We start from the raw sequence: 19,741 nt of genomic DNA on the forward strand, positions 1-19,741 counted from the left end.
TAGACTGCCAAAAAGCTGTTGGATGCCAGGGAACTCATTCCCAGGGCTCTCACTCAGTCCATAATAGGGATACTAATCCATACAACTGGGAATCAAAAATTGACTATCTGGAAAAGCAAATGTGAAATACTGAGATGCAAGTGGTGATATTGGTAGTCAGGAGTCCTAGTGGTATTGGAGGCTAAGACCTGACTAAGAGTTCTTTGCATCAACAATTTCTTCTGATACATTTAGTTGAAAACCACAAAGAAAATCACACAGGCTCTTACAATAAAAGAAAATATCTTTGTGCTGTAAAACAACAGCCTACTTGCTTAAGCAGAAATATTTCCCAGAACAAAGGATGACAGAGAAAGGCTCTAAAGCTTCTTGGCTCTAGTTGTCTTTCTCTGATACTGAGGGTATATAGAAGGGGCATAACCATACAAGGGTTGAGCCTTTTTTCTTGGGGTGAGTGAGCCACATAATAGATGTAGTATAGCAAGATCTTTTGAGAAAGGAACCAAGGTTTTGTTTCTTGTTTCTAACTCTCCACAGCATTTTTTGACTCAAGGAGGACTGCAGACCAGCCTAAACCAAAAAAGACATTATAATTTCTAAATAGATATTTTGGTGTGCATGGAGAAAGAAAAAAATAAAAGTCACAAAGCACTTTATATAGAAAGAGCTCAGTTTTAATAGAGTAAAGGATTTTTGGAATTCTCAAGATGTGACTTTGCATATTATGAGGAAATCCTAAAAGACTTAGAATTTTGAAATGATGCCATAAACCAGAGTGAGGAAGAAATTGTGATGGGCAAATTTCCCCCCTTCAAGAAAAGCAATGAGAATGCAAGAACATCTTAGAAATTCTTAGAGGAGAGGATTGGGATATAAGAATTAGAGAATTTAGAAATACATTTGGGAGTTATATTAATACCCCATTGTACACTCTGTGGTTAAAACCCTGTTGGGAATTAAAAAAAAAAAAAGAAAATGTGAGTACAAAATTAATTTATCTGTCATTGGTATAAATACTGCCTCATAAGTTAGTTTGAGTTCAATTATAGCAACAAAAGGCAAGTTCCCAAAATATACATGACTCAGTGACAGTACATTTATTTATACTTAATATATAATTGAATTTCCCAGGTGGTTCAGTTGTGAAGAATTCATCTGCCAATGCAAGAGACACAGGAGATGCAGATTCCACCCCTGGGTCAGGAAGACACCTTGGAGGAGAAAATGGCAACTTAGTCCAATATTCTTGCCTGGGAAATCCCATGGACAGAGGAGCCTGGCAAGCTACGGTCCATGGGGTTGCAAAGAGTCAGACATAACTGAGGGACAGAGCAGGCGCGTGATATATAATTAGTTGTATGTTTGTATAACATGGTATCTATTTATGAAGTACAGAATACTAAAAATAAATATGGAAAATAGGCATAAATATAAGGATATAAAATAAAAACATAAATTGAGGATAATGTATAAAATATAATTAATTATATATTATTAGGTAATATATATTGATATATGGCACTTCCCTTATATCTCAGTTGGTAAAGAATCTGTCTGCAAGGCAGGAGACCCGGGTTCAATTTCTGGGTTGGGAAGATCCCCTGGGGAAGGAAATGGCAACCTACTCCAGTATTCTTGCCTGGAGAACCCCATGGACAGAGGAGCCTGGCAGGCCACAGTCCATGGGGTTACAAAGAGTCGGACATGACTTAGAGACGAAACCATCATATTGATATATATTTAATCCTGTATTAAATATTATACTTTCATTCTGGGTGAGAGAAACAAAGGAACAATTCAGTAAAACTCATGTTAAATGCCAAGATGATATATTTTATGAAAGTTTTCCAAGGATAGCTACATGTATTGGTTTTCTACCGCTGCTGTACTAAATCACCATAAACTGAGTGCTTTAAAACAACACAGATTTATTATCAGAAGGTCAGAAGCCCTAAACTCAAGGTGTAAGCCAGGCCTCACCCCTTTGGAGTCTCCAGGGGAGAATGTCTCTTACTTTTCCCAGCTGGTAGAAGCTGCTGGCATCCCTTGGCTCCTGATCCCTTCTTTTATCTTCAAAGCCACAAGCTTAGCATGTTCATATCTTGTTACTCTCTGAGCTCTGCTTCCATTGTCACATCTCCTTTGAATCTGATTCTCCTGCCTCCTTAAATAAATTCATGATTATTTTGGGATCACCCACATAATCCATGATTATCTTCACACCTCAAAAATTTTAAAGTCTGAAAAACCCCTTTTGCCATGTGAAGTAGCATGTTCCTCTTTTGGGGATTACGGAGTAGACAACTTTGGGGTGCCATTATTCTGGCTACCACAGAGCATGACATATAACCCTCATTAAATCAGAATCAAAGGTATAGATCGAGCATTTTACGACAATGGCTAATGTCCTCTCAGAGAACGTGAGCTTTCTTGGAACTCCAATTAATCATTTCTAGTCCAATTCTTATACCAGTTTCTGGTTCTTTTTATTTTTTAACAGAAATACAAGAAAAAAATAGCTAATTTGCTAACATAGGTTATCATTGGGAAACTATTTTCTGTCATTATAGATAAAAATATTATCCTCAGTAGACTTGATTAATGTGAAAAAAAAACACATAAAACAGAGAGTTTTATGACAGGATCAAGTCACTGATACACTACATCATTCATCACTCCCCCATTTGAAAGGAAAAAAAGGCAAAGTAATCCCCGAATTTCATTAAATACTTTTTTTCACTAAAATTAAACCATACTTAATACATCTCCATGTTTTCTCAACAAAAATTATTACTGTAAAGCATATATAACAAATATTTGCATGACAAGTCATTAGATAAAATGATGTTTTTTATTGAGGTATAGTTGATTTAAAATATTATATTAGTATCAGGGTTCAAGTGTTCCTTTTTCTCCACATTCTATCCAACATTTGTTATTTGTGGTCTTTTTGATAGTAACTATTCTTACAGACATGAGGTGGTAACTCACTGTGGTTTTGATTTGTACTTTTCTGATGATTCACGATGTCTAGCACCTTTTAAGGTACCTATGGCCAGCTGTATGTCTTCTTTGGAAAAATGTCTACTTAGGTCTTCTGCTCATGTTTTTAATCAGGTTGATTGATTTTTTGACACTGAGTTGTATAAGCTGTTTATATATTTTGAATATTAGCTCCTGGTCCTGTTGACTGGGCTCTGCCTTTTGCAGAGGCTGCTGGTCATTGGTTGGTGGGGCTGAGTTATGAGGCAATTGGCTATGGAACCCTTGGAGACCCCAGGGCTGGTACTGGCTCACTGGTATGAAGAGCTGGGATCTGAGATGGTTGTGGGACTGGGGATTCCGGATCTAATGTTGAGCTGCTGCTGACTGGGACTGGTTCTTCACACAGCTGGTTGTGGGTTCTCAGGTGTCCCAAAGCTGGTGTTGACCCACTGCTGAGTGGGGTAGGCTGGACCTTTGGGTGGCTGACCAATAAATCAAAAGTATTGCAGAGCTGGTGTTGGCCTGCTAATGGGTAGGGTCTGAGCCCAGGGTGTCTTGGAGCTGATGCCTGCCCACTGATGGGTAAGGCTGGTCCAAATGCTAGAGCCAGCTGGCTTGTAGTTGGTTCCAGGATCTGGGATGTTCTGGGGCCAGTGCCCACGTACTGATGAGTGGATCTGGGTCTCAGGGTTTCTGGCTGCAAGGCTCTGGGGGTCCTGGGTCTACTACTTGTACGTATAGGGCTGTGTTCTTGACCATCTGATAGGCAGGCCATCTCCAGTGGTGGCTGTGGGTTCAGAAGGTCTTAACACATCTTGCCTGTTAGTAGGTGAAGCTATGTCCCCACTTCGTTAGTTGCTTGGCTTGAAGTGTTCCAGTTACTGGTGCTTATAGGATATTGGGTTGGACTGGGGCTAGTCTGGAGGTTAGTAAGCTAGAGGGAGGATTCTAAAAAGACCTTGACAGCAGGTGTCCAAAGGTAGAAGGAGCTCCCCACAATAGCTGCCACCAGTATCTGTGTCCCCAGGTTGAGCTCCAATTGCTGCCTGCCTCTCTGGGAGGTTTTCCAAGTTCAACAGGTGGATCTGATCCAGGCTCCTTTCAAATAATTGTTTTTGCACTTGATCCTGGATTGTGCAAGACTTTGTGTGCACTAGTTAAGGGTAGAGTATTTATTTCTCACAGCCCTCTACATCTCCTGAAAGTAAGCCCTGCTGCCATTTAAAGCCAAAGTTCTAGGGGCTTATGTTCCAGTGCAGGACCCCCAGGCTGAGGTTCAGATCCCTCATTCCTTGGGGGGAACCATTACAATTGCATTTATTCTCCCATTTGTGGGACACTCACACAGGCTATGAATTTTACTGTATTGTGACTCCACTCCTCATACCCATCTCATTGTGGTTTCTTCTTTATGTCTTTAGTTGTAGATCTTTTCTGATGAATAGACTTGGTCTTTCTCATAAATAGTTGTTCTGTAAATAGTTGTAATTTTGGCGTGCCCATGAGAGGAGATGAGCTCAGGGTTTTCCCATTGTGCCACCTTGCCCCTTTCCCTAGAATGATTTTTCTCTTTATAAATGTATTAAACCATTCAATAGCCAATATTTTTTCTAAGAAGGATTAAAGTAGACTATATATTCAATTTTAGTTCAGTTCAGTTCAGTCGCTCACTTGTGTCCGACTCTTTGTGACCCCATGAGTCGCAGCACGCCAGTCCTCCCTGTCCATCACCAACTCCCAGAGTTCACCCAGACTCACGTCCATCGAGTCAGTGATGCCATCCAGCCATCTCATCCTCTGTCGTCCCCTTCTTCTCCTGCCCCCAATCCCTCCCAGCATCAGAGTCTTTTCCAATGAGTCAACTCTTCCATGAGGTGGCCAAAGTACTGGAGTTTCAGCTTTAGTATCATTCCCTCCAAAGAAATCCCAGGGCTGATCTTCAGAATGGACTGGTTGGATCTCCTTGCAGTCCAAGGGACTCTCAAGAGTCTTCTCCAACACCACAGTTCAAAAGCATCAATTCTTCAGCGATCATATTTCTTCACAGTCCAATTCTCACATCCATACGTGACCACTGCAAAAACCATAGCCTTGACTAGACGGACCTTTGTTGGCAAAGTAATGTCTCTGCTTTTGAATATGCTATCTAGGTTGGTCATAACTTTCCTTCCAAGGAGTAAGCGTCTTTTAATTTCATGGCTGCAGTCACCATCTGCAGTGATTTTGGAGTCCAGAAAAATAAAGTCAGCCACTGTTTCCACTGTTTCCCCATCTATTTCCCATGAAGTGATGGGACCGGATGCCATGATCTTAGTTTTCTGAATGTTGAGCTTTAAGCCAACTTTTTCACTCTCCTCTTTCACTTTCATCAAGAGGTTTTTTAGTTCCTCTTCACTTTCTGCCGTAAGGGTAGTGTCATCTGCATATCTGAGGTTATTGATATTTCTCCCGGCAATCTTGAGTCCAGCTTGTGCTTCTTCCAGCCCAGCATTTCTCATGATGTAATCTGCATATAAGTTAAATAAGCAGGGTGACAATATACAGCCTTGACGTACTCCTTTTCCTATTCGGAACCAGTCTGTTGTTCCATGTCCAGTTCTAACTGTTGCTTCCTGACCTGCATACAAATTTCTCAAGAGGCAGGTCAGGTTGTCTGGTATTCCCATCTCTTTCAGAATTTCCCACAGTTTATTGTGATCCACACAGTCAAAGGCTTTGGCATAGGCAATAAAGCAAAAATAGATGTTTTTCTGGAACTCTCTTGCTTTTTCCATGATCCAGTGGATGTTGGCAATTTGGTCTCTGGTTCCTCTGCCTTTTCTAAAACCAGCTGAACATCAGGAAGTTCATGGTTCACGTATTGCTGAAGCCTGGCTTGGAGAATTTTGAGCATTACTTTGCTAGCGTGTGAGATGAGTGCAATTGTGCGGTAGTTTGAGCATTCTTTGGCATTGCCTTTCTTTGGGATTGGAATAAAAACTGACCTTTTCCAGTCCTGTGGCCACTGCTAAGTTTTCCAAATTTGCTGGCAAATTGAGTGCAGCACTTTCATAGCATCATCTTTCAGGATTTGAAATAGCTCAACTGTCCATTAATAGTGTCAACTTTAACTCTCACAATGGTTTGATGGTGAATCTTTTGTCACCCTACCATGAATTCCTCTTATATTAAAACACAAAAGATAGTTCAATTTGTTATTTCCATTCTCCACATTCAATATATGTAGATGCTAAAAAAAGGGGAAATGTTCAAATTCCTAGAGGTAAAAATGAGATGTCTTGGAGTGATAAATGCTCTTAAGGACACACAAGAAACTACAGGCGATGCAATTTGATATAGGAATAGAATGGTTACCCTGGAACTCTTGCTAAAAATAGAGCAGACATGAAGATAAAAGCAGCAGCCAAAATACTATAGGATTTCTTGAATGTAAACATTAATAAAGAAAAAAGCTATTAGACATCCAAGAAATATCAGGTCCCAAAGAAATTACAGACAAACAGAAGACATTATATTCAAGGAAACAGATGACAGAGCAGGAGTCAAACTAATGAAGCTAACGATTTCAGAAAAACAAGTGGAGATATTTAATCAATGGAACATCAGCAGGAGGTGTTAGCAACAAATAAAAAAATAATTAATAGAAAAACTTCTTGGAGACTTTGAGCATAAAAAATATATTTTAATTAAAAAAAAAAGTCAAGAATTGTGGTGAACAATAGATAAAGCCTAATTTGGATTAAAGTAGTTTTTTCCCCCATGTATCAGAAATAAATTGTGAAATGAAAAGTATAATATAGAAATTAGAACAAAGAAGAGTAGAATTTGAAGATGTAAAAAAACTTTAATAGTAATCACTAAGAAAGCATTACTTCTTTTTATATATTGATCTTATATTCATGCATACTGTTAAACTTTATAAAAATAACCCTTATTTCAATTTACTAGCTTATTACTTTGGATTTTTTTAATGTAGACAATAATAGCATCTTCAAAAAATAAAGTATCTTCACTTCTAATTCTTTGATGTTCCTATAAATATAATATTTACAACACTTCATAATAGCAAAAAATGTAAGGGACAGCCTAAATTTCATCATTAAAGAATAAATTAGTATGATAAATGCTATATGCAAACACTTAGAAACAATAAACTGACTAGTAAATAGCAACATGGGTGGATGTAAAAAAATAATATTGAGGAAAAATGTTTCCAAACAAGATTTGTGATGGGATATACTTTAATATAATATCCTAGAGCAAGCAAAAACATTATTATTTATAATGTGTGGAATTTACACATATTAGTAACAGCAAGGAAATTAGAAACATTCATCTAGATATGTTATAATGAATATTTGTTGGAAGAGGGAAATAAAACTGGGAATGGGGGCTAAAATGTACAAAAAATAAAAATAAAAATGGTACCCTGGGACTCTTGCTAAAAACAGACTTGGACCTCTTTACTTGGACCAATGAAGAAGTTATACTATGAACTAAGGAAATTGATTCAAACAATGCAGTTCTTCACACCTGAAGCTTGATGCAGCAATTAAAAACAAAAAATAAAAAGGAAAACCAATTTTATCACATTGACTCTGCCCTTTCTGTAAGACACTGCTGAGAAATATTAATATGATGAGATGTGTGATTTTACTCACTTATTATTTGTAAAGCATTTACAGTGGGCCCTCTTCAGATTAAATTCTAAGAAATGTCTTCACATGCTTTATGGGGTCATACTGTGGGACAAATGGGCAATCTCTCAATAACACCTTCAAAGCTTAAAGAAGCTGGATTCATAATGCTGGTTCTCCCAGTGCTGTCTGATAATAACAAAAGTCTTGACCATGAAGCACAATTCAGTGATGACCATTATGCGACCAGTTGGTATGAAAGGGGCCAGATTTCCTCACTGTGCCTCATTGAAGATTACCTGTTGGCACCAACTCGAAAAAAATGATATGCAAACAATACTTATGAATTCAGATTAAAAAGGCACCAAAATCTCATAGAATTTTCTAAAACAAATAAAAGTAAATAACTTAGTGGAACAGCCAAAACTTTCTTGCCTGGAGAATTCCATGGACAAGAGGCTGGCGGGCTACAGTCCATGGGATCACAAAGAGTCGGACACGACTGAAGGGACAGCACACACACATGCATGCACACATGCAAGTTCAGATTTATCTCCATGAATTGGAAGGTGCTGTTTCTAAAGTGAAGTCTTGCAATAAGTTTTATTTCAGACCTACAATACATGATTTTTTAGAATAGGAATCTCTTCATATTTTCGGGTTTTGTCCTGGTAAATTTCTGACTCTAAGGGAAATATGTAGTCATGACAAAGAGGTTCTGGCCATACTACTTGTGTTCAGCATTAGAGTACCAGTGTTCTACAACCTATGAAGTTGTTTGCAACCACTTTAACTTCTGTCTGTCAATAGTGTTTGTATTCATTGGCTGGTATGATGATTTTGGGGGGTTTGGATGACAGAATTGGTTAAGTCACTGCCAAAGTTCTACTCATAGACAATCTGGCCTGGGACTATTGTTTCCCCAAGGGCTGCTCATTCAGTGTTAGATATGTGAATTCAGGAGGAAAACAACAGATCTTGTTGAGCAATAGATGGAATCAAATACAGCTGAATGATAGCCTCTAGGATATACTGAGGTGACATTTTGCTTAGATAATTCTAACTAGTTGCCTCTTCTCTACAGATTCCATTAGTCAAAATCTCTGACCTGGATAAAATCTCCCTGATGCTCAGAATTAGGGAAGGAAAATCAAAAGACCAGTGTTATAGACTCTGTTTCTTAAACTTCAGTCTGGAGACTACCTACTTTAGATTCATAGAGACATGCTGATTAAATATTCTGATTATTGGACCTTACCTAAGACTGACTTAATTCTCTGAAGTAGGGACCAAAAACAAGTTCCTCACAAGCTCAAATCCTAACCTAGAGGATTTTAATTATAATTCACTTTTCTTAATAGTTCTTTACTATTTCTCATTCAGAAGAATTCTATTAGATGGTTCAAAAGTCACTGATTTTTAAAATTATGAATGCAACATAGGCCTTCATGTTATAGTGGTTCTTGCTGAATAGAAATCTGTCTTTGAATCCCTATGTCATTGTACGGTGATCTGTTTCCATGTATTAAAGAATAAAGAACAATTCCATTGGGTAAAAACTATAGATTTCAAATCCCATGCATAAAATGAGTAAATGTTTTAATATGTTGGAATTTAGAAACTTTTTAAACAAATATCATAGGTTGGTGATCCTGTGATTGATCCTACTGTTGATTCAGAGAGGATTTTGGTCAGGGTATGTTATTGCCTTTCCAAACTCAGCATCTAGGATTTGGCAGTTTAGCTTTGGAGGAACATTATATGAGACTAGGAGAATCCTGAAAGGATTAGAGGAAGATAAAGTAAACCAGTCTTCTTATTTAAGGCATATTTTAGCTCTTAGGACTAAATTTAGCATGCCCAGGTGTTCTACTTCTTTGATTATTTAACAAAAATAGCAAAACTATTAAGAAAAAAATAAATCAAAATAGACAATGTAAAAATAAAATGAGTTAAAATGAAACTTTATTGACATAAAAAGCTAGGAATTTCATAATGCTAAGAGAAAGATAATACAGTGGGAAAGAACCTACAATGAAGACTAAAATAGAGCAAGAAGATTAAAAAATAAACCTTGTGAAAACCAAAAATAAATTGAAATAGTTTTTAAAAAGGGATAGGAATTTAATGAATAAAATAACAAAATAAAAATATAGAGAAACAGTAATCACTTACAAGGCTAACAGTGAAAATAAAAATCTGAACAGTGTGTATGGGAAAATCCAAAGTGTAACACCCATGAGAAGAATTGACAATAGTCTTCTAGAGTCAACTATTTGCAAATCCCCAGTGTAGTTTCTGTTTTATTAGCCTCTCATGGTTTAGGGCTCCCCAGAAAGATTCCCCTGAGTACCAGATTTGAATGGAAGAGAAAGAATCTTAAAAGACAGAGCAGGTTGATATTGTGTCTCCCACCTTCTAAAAACACCAACGTAAGTATTTTTCATCTACTCTGTCCCCAGGACTCTTATGTTCATGCAAAAAATAATCTCCAACAATAGACCAACAATGAAAAGTTTTGAAGAATATGTTGCAGATATTATTGATATAGTAGCTAGTTTATTTTTAAAGAATTACATGAAATAGTGTTTGATTTTATTACTTACTTATCTATAGCTATATATGGAGCAGCTATACAATCAAGATTTTCTAGCACAGCCACCATTTCAAAGGGCGTACCATTTGTCAGATACAAGTCAGACCATGTGCCCCAATTTAAGGTTGTATAATACCATAGCCACATATTAAAAAATAAAAAGGTCAGCAACAATTATTTTCTGTTTACTTTATTCAAATACATTAAAACTGAGGCTTCTCTGATAGTTCAGTGGCAAATAATCCACCTGCCTATGCAGGAGACACAGGTTCAACCCCTGATCCAGGAAGATCCCACATATTGTGGAACAACTAAGCAACTATTGAGCCTGTGCTCTAGAGCCCAGGAGCTACAACTACTGAGCCCATATGCCACAGCTACTGAAGCCCACATGCCTTAGAGCCTGTGCTCTGCAACAAGAGAAACCACGCTAATGAGAAACCTGCAATCAAAGAGTGGCCCCTGCTTACCGCAACTGTAGGAAGGCCTGCACAGTAGTGAAGACCCAGCACAGCCATAAATGAATAAGTAAAATACATTAAGGCCGAACTTCAGAACAAATCTACAAGGTACATATTATTAGTTCTTGTATATATATTAGGAAGCAAAGATACAAAGTTAACTAGAATGTCTCCAATCACACACCTAGAAAACACTGGCAATCACTTCTGATTTTAGATCTTCATGGCCCCAAACCCATGCCCTTTTCCTCAATGATATATACTTCTACATGCTTTCTAGGCCTGTAAATTAAGGCAACCTCTGCCACCAAGCATTTACAATTTCATTCTCCACAGATCATTTCTTAAATCTCTTTTTCTTAACTACACAAGTCATGAGATCTACTAGCATTCAGAATAACGAGTATAGGAATATGAATTAAATGGGATTATATTAAAAATTGAACTTATGTTAGGGTATTTTCAAATTTTCCTACTAGACAAAAACTAAGTTGCCTTACATGGTGAATTTAAATGTCATGCTTTATTCACACTGGATTTTAGAACATGTAGACAGCAGTGTTGGGTTTTAAATGAAACTTTGTTTTTATTGAAAATGTGTGAGTATAGACAGATACTTGTTAAATAATAAAGAAATCTCTGTAGTCTATTTTATACTAAGCCCTACACATATGTGGGAGTTGTTTTATGTTTTACAATATTATGTTGTTGGTTTATGAAAACATACGCTTAAATACCACAATTATTAAAACTCTTTGTTGTTGCTGTTTAATCACTAAGTTGTTTCTGACTCTTTGTAACCCCATGGGCTATAGCCCACCAAGTCCCTCTCTCCATGGGATTTCTCAGGCACGAATACTGGAGTAGGTTACCATTTCCTCCTCCAGGGATCTTCCTGTGCCAAGGACCAAATCCACATCTCCTGTTTGGCAGGTAGATTATTACTAAGCCATTAGGGTACTCTAGGTAATTTTAAATTACTTTGTCTACTTTAAATGGACTTCATTTACACCGGGCAAATGGAATTATTGCCACATCTTCATATAAACTCCCAGGCATTATTTCAGTTTGTTCACTGGTGCCCAAAACATGAAGTGTGTTTTTGTTTGTTTGTTTATTTGTTTTGTTTTGTTGCTTCTATGAAAGATTCATATTGCTCTGTTTCTTTCTGCACTTGCACTTCTTATTGTATATTTTAAGGACACTAGTAAACTACATGGCAGGTTAATTAATCAAGCTTTGTATAGTAAAATATAAGGTTGCAGTTTTGGATATTTACTCGTTACCAAAATATGTTAATGACACATAATTACATCTCACCTTATGGCACAATTCAGGTACTTAAATGAGGAAATATCACCCTCCTTCCTTCAGAGGGGCCATTTCTTCCTAAAAGGAAGTTTGATGCACAAGTTTTCTTCCAAAAAGATGTCAGCAGAAAATATAGTATACAGAGATGGGCAAAATACAGTTTTTTGTTCTCTCTATATACATCATTAATGTCAGCTGTTTAAAAATGGATGTCTCTGAGCCAGTTTGCAGCAAGTTTTATGGCTGGAAAAGTGTTTAGTGTGGATATAAGTCAGAATATGATTTGTTCTTGACACCAGATGCTGGCTGTGACGTTTTGTGGGAAGAGAATAATGAAGGGAAGCTGCTGCATAGATTCTGTTCATTAGACTTTTCATTTTAATCAGGTCACAGTTCCGGAGATTCTGACAAGGCAGTGCCACTCCTGTACTGATCCAAGGATTATCACGTTTGATGGACAGTGAACATTCCACCTCAACATCACTTGGGTTGATTATTTCAGTTTACAGTTTGCTCATGCAGCATTTGTTTTTATATTAGAATATGAGAGAGGTGGAAGAGTTCACTGAGTAATTTGCTTTTGGAGATTAATTCAATACAAGGAGAACACTCAAATGTTCTTGTCACTTGTCAACTTGTCTATTAACAAGAGGGGAGAAATTGATACACTTGAAAGTAAATACATCAACTTATTACGTTTGAATATGGTTATTTAAATAGCTTCTAAAAGACCAGGAAATTTCTAATTTGAAAGCCAGTGTAAGACGATGAAAAGGGAAGAGTTCAGATCCACTGCAAAACCTGGTGGGGATTAAGGATAGCAATATCTCACAGCCAGAAACTTGCATACAGCTAAGAAGTAATTATTTTTAATACATCACAGTCAAATCTGAACATTCAACTGGACACCATAAGACTTACCTGCTTTATAAGGGAGGTCAATCCTTATTACCTGGAAGAACTGATCATTTCCCTCTGATTCAGTCTTCCTAAATTGAAAAATCCAACTATCTTAATGGCTTGAGATTCATTTTCTCCCCTCAGTAATAAGATTTGCACTGTCATATTTCATTGGCTCTGTCTTATTGGCTTACCAAAATACACTTACTATATATCTATGATTGTGCTTCTGCTATTTTTCTCTATTTCTGCTATTATTTTCTGTTAAATTATGTAATGTTATCACAAACTTAATCTCTACTTTCTTACACCCTCTCCTAGTGAGCTTGATTCATAAAGGTGCTGGCCACAAAAGTTATATCAAATTAATAGTAGATATAAACATCAGAGCAAAAACTACAGAATGCTTAGAAGAAAATATAGGAGTAAATCTTTGTTACTTTGTGTTAGGTGATTGTTTCTCAGATATGTCACCAAAAGCACAAACGATAAAAACCACATAGATTGCATTTTATCAAAATGAAAAACTTTCAAAGTACAATTAATACCACTAAAAAGTCAAAAGGAGATGGAAGAAGATAGCAAAGGAGTGAGACAGGAATATTGCCAGCCTCCCCCCAAATACATCAAAAACTCAAGATATGGAACAACTACAAAGCCACCTCTAGGCGACAGCAGAAGACCCCAGACCTCCAGCGGGACAGGCTAAGCTCCCTGAAATGAGGTAGGAAGAGAGAAGGGAGACATAAAAAGGGAAAAGATGGAGAACTTCTGGGCAGGAGCTTGTGCCCCAAGGGAGGGAGGGAGCCCTGAAACAGGAGATCCCGTGCACACAGAAGCTCCCTCACAGGCAGGCCCAAAGAGGAGCTTCCAAGTCTCAGAAAACCAGGCAAAGAAGGGGCTTGGAGGGCATCAAACAGAGGAAGCTACATTTCTCAGCCCATTAACAGCTCAGGGACTGTGGCCCTCAAACAGACAGTGGGCTCGGGCGGGGAACCCGAGCATACAAACCCAGCCAACACACACCACCCTTGCAGCACAAAGGGCAGGCCCAGGTGACGAAGTATGATGGGGCAGACAAACCCAGCCAGCGGCACAACCCTTGCAGCACAGAGGGCGGGCCTACGTAGCCCATTGTAGCCGCAGACAAACACAGCTAGAGCAAAGAGCAGGACTCGGGTGGCGATAGAGGGGAGGCATACAAACTTGGGCAGCGCACGCAACCCTCATAGCACAGCTGAAAGAAGAACAAATAACCCCCAGCGACAAAGAGTGCAGGCAGTGAGAAGAAACAAGTGCGCATAAACCCTGCGTCGCAGAGGGCAGCCTCAGAGAGCCGAAACAAGTCCACACCAGACCTGCGACACAGAGGCCAGGCGGAGGAGCTGAAACAAGTGCACACAGCCCCGCGAAGCAAAGGGCAGGCCTGGGAGCCGAAACAAGTGCACACAAGCCAGCAACACAAAGGATGAGCTTAGGCGGCTGACGATGAGCTTAGCGGGGCTGAGGGAAGCAAACGTAAGTCGAGGCCACAGCAGAAGGATCCACACAGGCACCTACCTAGCAAGTTTCAGCCAGCAGCGCAGAGCAGGATGGAGAACAGAAGCACAGGCAACGATCCCAGGGACAAGTAGGGGCCTGGCGGCACTGCAGTTATGCTGAGAGGGTCACTTTGAAGCAGCTGTGGAAATAGAGGTGCCTAACACTGCGAAAGCTAGAACGACTGCCCAAAGGCATACTGAACCCATCAGTTCAGTTCAGTTCAGTCGCTCAGACCTGCGACTCTTTGCGACCCCATGAACTGCAGCACGCCAGGCCTCCCTGTCCATCGCCAACCGGAGTTCATCCAAACTCAAGTCCATTAAGTCGGTGATACCCCCAGCCATCTCATCCTCTATTGTCCCCTTCTCCTCCTGCCCCCAATCCCTCCCAGTATCAGAGTCTTTTCCAATGAGTCAACTTTTCACATGAGGTGGCCAAAGTATTGGAGTTTCAGCTTTAGCATCAGTCCTTCCAATGAACACCCAGGACTGATCTCCTTTAGGATGGACTGGTTGGATCTCCTTGCAGTCCAAGGGACTCTCAAGAGTCTTCTCCAACACCACAGTTCAAAAGCTTCAATTCTTTGGCACTCAGCTTTGTTCACAGTCCAACTCTCACATCCATACATGACCACTTGAAAAACCATAGCCTTGACTAGACAGACCTTTGTTGGCAAAATAATGTCTCTGCTTTTCAATATGCTGTCTAGGCTGGTCATAACTTTCCTTCCAAGGAGTAAGCGTTTTTTAATTTCATGGCTGCAATCATCATCTGCAGTGATTTTGGAGCCCCAAAAAATAAAGTCTGACACTGTTTCCACTGTTTCCCCATCTATTTGCCATGAAGTGATTGGACCAGATGCCATGATCTTCGTTTTCTGAATGTTGAGCTTTAAGCCAACTTTTTCACTCTCCTCTTTCACTTTCAGCAAAAGGCTTTTTAGTTTCTCTTCACTTTCTACCATAAGGGTGGTATCATCTGAATATCTGAGGTTATTGATATTTCTCCCAGCAATCTTTATTCCAGTTTGTGCTTCTTCCAGCCCAGCATTTCTCGTGATGTACTCTGCATATAAGTTAAACAAGTAGGGTGACAATATACAGCCTTGACATACTCCTTTTCCTATTTGGAACCAGTCTGTTGTTCCATGTCCAGTTCTAACTGTTGCTTCCTGACCTGCATATGGGTTTCTCAAAAGGCAGGTCAGGTGGTCTGGTATTCCCATCTCTTTCAGAATTTTTCACAGGTTATTGTGAGCCACACAGTCAAAGGTCTGCTACCCCACATCCGAGGTCAGGGGTGGTGGTTGAGAGGAGCAACCCCATGTCCAAGGAGCAGTGGCTGCCCAGGCGCAGGAGGGCCAAGAGGAGCTACTCCACATTTAAGGTCAGGAGGGGTGGCTATGAGGAGATACCCCTCGTCCAAGATAAGAGAAACCTAAGTAAGACGGTAGGTATTGCGAGAAGCATCAGAGGGCAGACACACAAACCATAATCACAGAAAACTAGTCAATCTAATCACACTAGGACCACAGTCTTGTCTAACTCAGTGAAACTAGGCCATGCCGTGTGGGGCCACCCAAGACGGGTTGGTCATGGTGGAGAGGTCTGACAGAATGCGGTCCACTGGAGAAGGGAATGGCAAACCACTTCAGTATTCTTGCCTTGAGAACCCCATGAACAGTATGAAAAGGCAAAATGATAGGATATTGAAAGAGGAACTCCCCAGGTCGGTAGGTCCCCAATATACTACTGGAGATCAGTGGATAAATAACTCCAGAAAGAATGAAGGGATGGAGCCAAAGCAAAAACAATACCCAGTTGTGGATGTGACTGGTGATAGAAGCAAGGTCTGATGCTGTAAAGAGCAATATTGCATAGGAACCTGGAATGTTAGGTCCATGAATCAAGGCAAATTGGAAGTAGTCAAACAGGAGATGGCAAGAGTAAATGTCAACATTCTAGGAATCAGTGAACTAAAATGGACTGTAATGGGTGAATTTAACTCAGATGAATTTAACTCAGATGACTGAACTCATAGACATTCCAGAACCTACTACTGGACACTGCACTGCCCTTCAAAGAGACAGGTCCAGCTCCATCAAAGAGAACACAGACGCAAGCTCCCCCAACCAGGGAAACATCATAGGACACCCAACCCGGTCCACAGGAGCAGGCTCCACAACCAAGGATTACGACCTTGAGAACCTTTTTTAAATTTTTTCCTTTTTTCTTCTTCTTTCTCTTATAAATCACACTGTTCATTCTCCCAACATATCTCCACCTTCATATTAGCCTTTAGTGGTGCTGTGGAGTTTTCATTTTTGTTTTTCTTGTTATAAAAATTAAAAAAAAATCATTTTAAGATTCTTTCTTCTTATAAATCACACTGCTTATTCCACAACATATTTCCACCATCACATTAGATTTTTGTGGTGCTCTGAAGTTTTCCTCTCAAAAAAAAGAAAAGAAAAAAGAAAAAAATTCATTTTAAGCTTTTTCTTTCTTTTTTTTAATTTTTCTTGATGAGGTTTTTTTTTTGGATTTTGTTTTTGATATATTTGACTGCTTTTCCTACTGTTCTTTACTGGCTGTAGCTATTCTTGAATGAATATAAATCTTGTCCACATACGTCTATTCATCTTTTCTTTTCTATTTTTCCTTTTTTTTTCTCTCTCTCTTTTTTAATTTTTTAATCCTCTTTTCCACCCCTTCTTTTCTCTTTTCCCTCTCCTCTCCTCTTTCTTTTCTCTCTCTCTCTTTATTCTTCCTTTTTTTTTCACTCTTTCTTCTTTCTTTAAGTAAATTAAATTGTTGAGCTCTCTATGCTATATTCCCCAGTTGCCCCTCTGCTCAAGGTCAGATTTCCAGATTGAGCATTAGCTAAATCTGCTTTCAATTTGTTCATATCACCTCTGGTTTCCTTTGCTCACCAGGTCAATCTCCTGTACTCTTTTCTTTAGAACACTTTGGTTATAACTGTATGTGTGTAAGTGTGTGTGTATATGTGCCAGTATTTCTGTAATTACCTACTTGATCTCCTCCTGTTAGAACAGACACAAGTCATCCTTAACAAGAAATCAACACAAACCACCCAACCAGCATTTCCCTCAAGGGCAAAAATCGAAAGGAAGAAGTAATACAACCCTAAAGCCTGGGAAAAGGAGACCTCAAGTGGAGCAAGTCAGGGGGAAAAAAAAAATGAGAAGATATAGAAATTCAGCACAAATGAAAGAGCAAAGCAGAACCTCACAAGACAAAATAAACGAAGAGGAAATAAGTAATCTCCCTAAAAGAGAATTCAGAATAATGATAGTAAAGATGCTCCAAAAACTTGAAAGTAGAATGGAGAAAAAGCAAGAAGCATTTAACATGGTTAATGCAATCACCAAGGACATAGAGGAAATAAAGAATATTCAGACAAAGATGAATAACACAATTATTTAAATTGAAAATACTGTAGAAGGAACCAATAGCAGAATAACTGAGGCAGAGGAATGGATAAGTGAGCTGGAGGATAGTATGGTGGAAATAACTGCTGAAGAGCAGAATAAAGGGAAAGAAATGAAAAGAATTGAGGATAGCCTCAGAGACCTTTGGTACAATATTAAATGCACCAACATTTGCATTATAGGGGTCCCAGAATAAAAAAAAAAAAAAAAGGTGCTGAGAAAATTTCTGAAGAAATTACAGTTGAAAACTTCCCTAACATGGGAAAGGAAATAGTCAATCAAGTCCAAGAAGTGCAGAGAATCCCCTATAGGTTAAACCCAAGGAGAAACATATCAAGAAACATATTAATCAAGCTAACAGACACAATGAAAGACACAAAGCTAAGCACAAAGAAAGACTATTAAAAGAAGCAAGGGAAAAGCAACAAATAATATACAAAGGAAAACCTATACGATTAACAGAGAATCTTTCAGCAGAAACCCTACAGGCCAGAAGGAAATGGCAGGATATACTTAAAGTACTGAAAGAGAAAAACCTACAACCACAATTACTATACCTGGCAAATATCTCATTCAATATTGACGGAGAAATCAAAAGCTTTAAGGACAAGCAGAAGTTAAGAGAATTTAGCACCACCAAACCAGCCTTGCAACAAATACTACAGGGACTTACATAACCAGTAAACACAAGATAAAGGAAGGACCTACAAAAACAAATCCAAAACAACCAAGAAAATGACAATAGGAACATATGTATCAATAATTACCTTAAATGTAAATGGATTAAATGCACCAACCAAAAGATACAGACTGACTGAATGGCTACAAAAACAAGACCCATTTATACACTGCCTACAGGAGACCCACTTCAGACCTAGAGACACATACAGGCTGAAAGTAAAAGGATGGAAAAAGATATTCTATGTGAATGGAAGCCAAAAGAAAGCTGGAGTGGCAATCCTTATTTCAGATAAAATGTACTTTAAAATAAAGAATATCATAAGAGACAAAGAAGGACACTATATAATAATCAAGGGATCAATCCAAGAAGAAGACATAACAATTGTGAATACCTCTACACCCAACATAGGAGCACCTCAATACATAAGGCCAACACTAACAGGCATAAGAGGAGATATTGACAGCAATAGTAGGGGACTTTAACACCCCATTTTCACCAATGGGCAGATCATCAAAAGAGAAAATCAATAAGGAAACACAAACCTTAAATGAAACATTAGACCAAATGGGCCTAATTGATATCTTCAGGACTTTCCATCCAAATGCAGAAGAATACACTTTCTTCTCAAGTGCATATGGAACATTCTCCAGGATAGATCACATCTTAGGCCACAAATCAAGCCTCAGTAAATTTGAGAAAATTGAAATTATACCAAGTATCTTCTCTGACCACAATGCTATGAGACTAGATATCAACTACAGGAAAAAACAACAACAACAACAACAACAACAAATAGAAACTAATGGAGATTAAACAATACATTACTAAATAACCAAGAGGTCACTGAAGAAATAAGAAAAGAAATTAAAAGATTCTGAGAACAAATGACAGTGAAAACATGACAATGAAAACATGATGACCCAAAACCTATGGGACTCCACAAAAGAAGTTCTAAGAGGGAGGTTTATAGAGATACAATCATACCTCAAGAAGCAAAAAAAGCATCGAATAAACAGTAACTCTCCATCTAAAGCAGCTGGAAAAAGAAGAACAAAAAACCCCCAAAGTCAGCAGAAGGAACAAATTGAAAGATAAAAACCATATGATCATCTCAATAGATGCAGAAAAAGCCTTCAACAAGATCCAGCATCCATTTATGATAAAAAAAAAAAAAAA

Source organism: Bos javanicus, chromosome 2 (assembly GCF_032452875.1).
Source record: "Bos javanicus breed banteng chromosome 2, ARS-OSU_banteng_1.0, whole genome shotgun sequence".
NCBI classification, from domain to species: domain Eukaryota; kingdom Metazoa; phylum Chordata; class Mammalia; order Artiodactyla; family Bovidae; genus Bos; species Bos javanicus.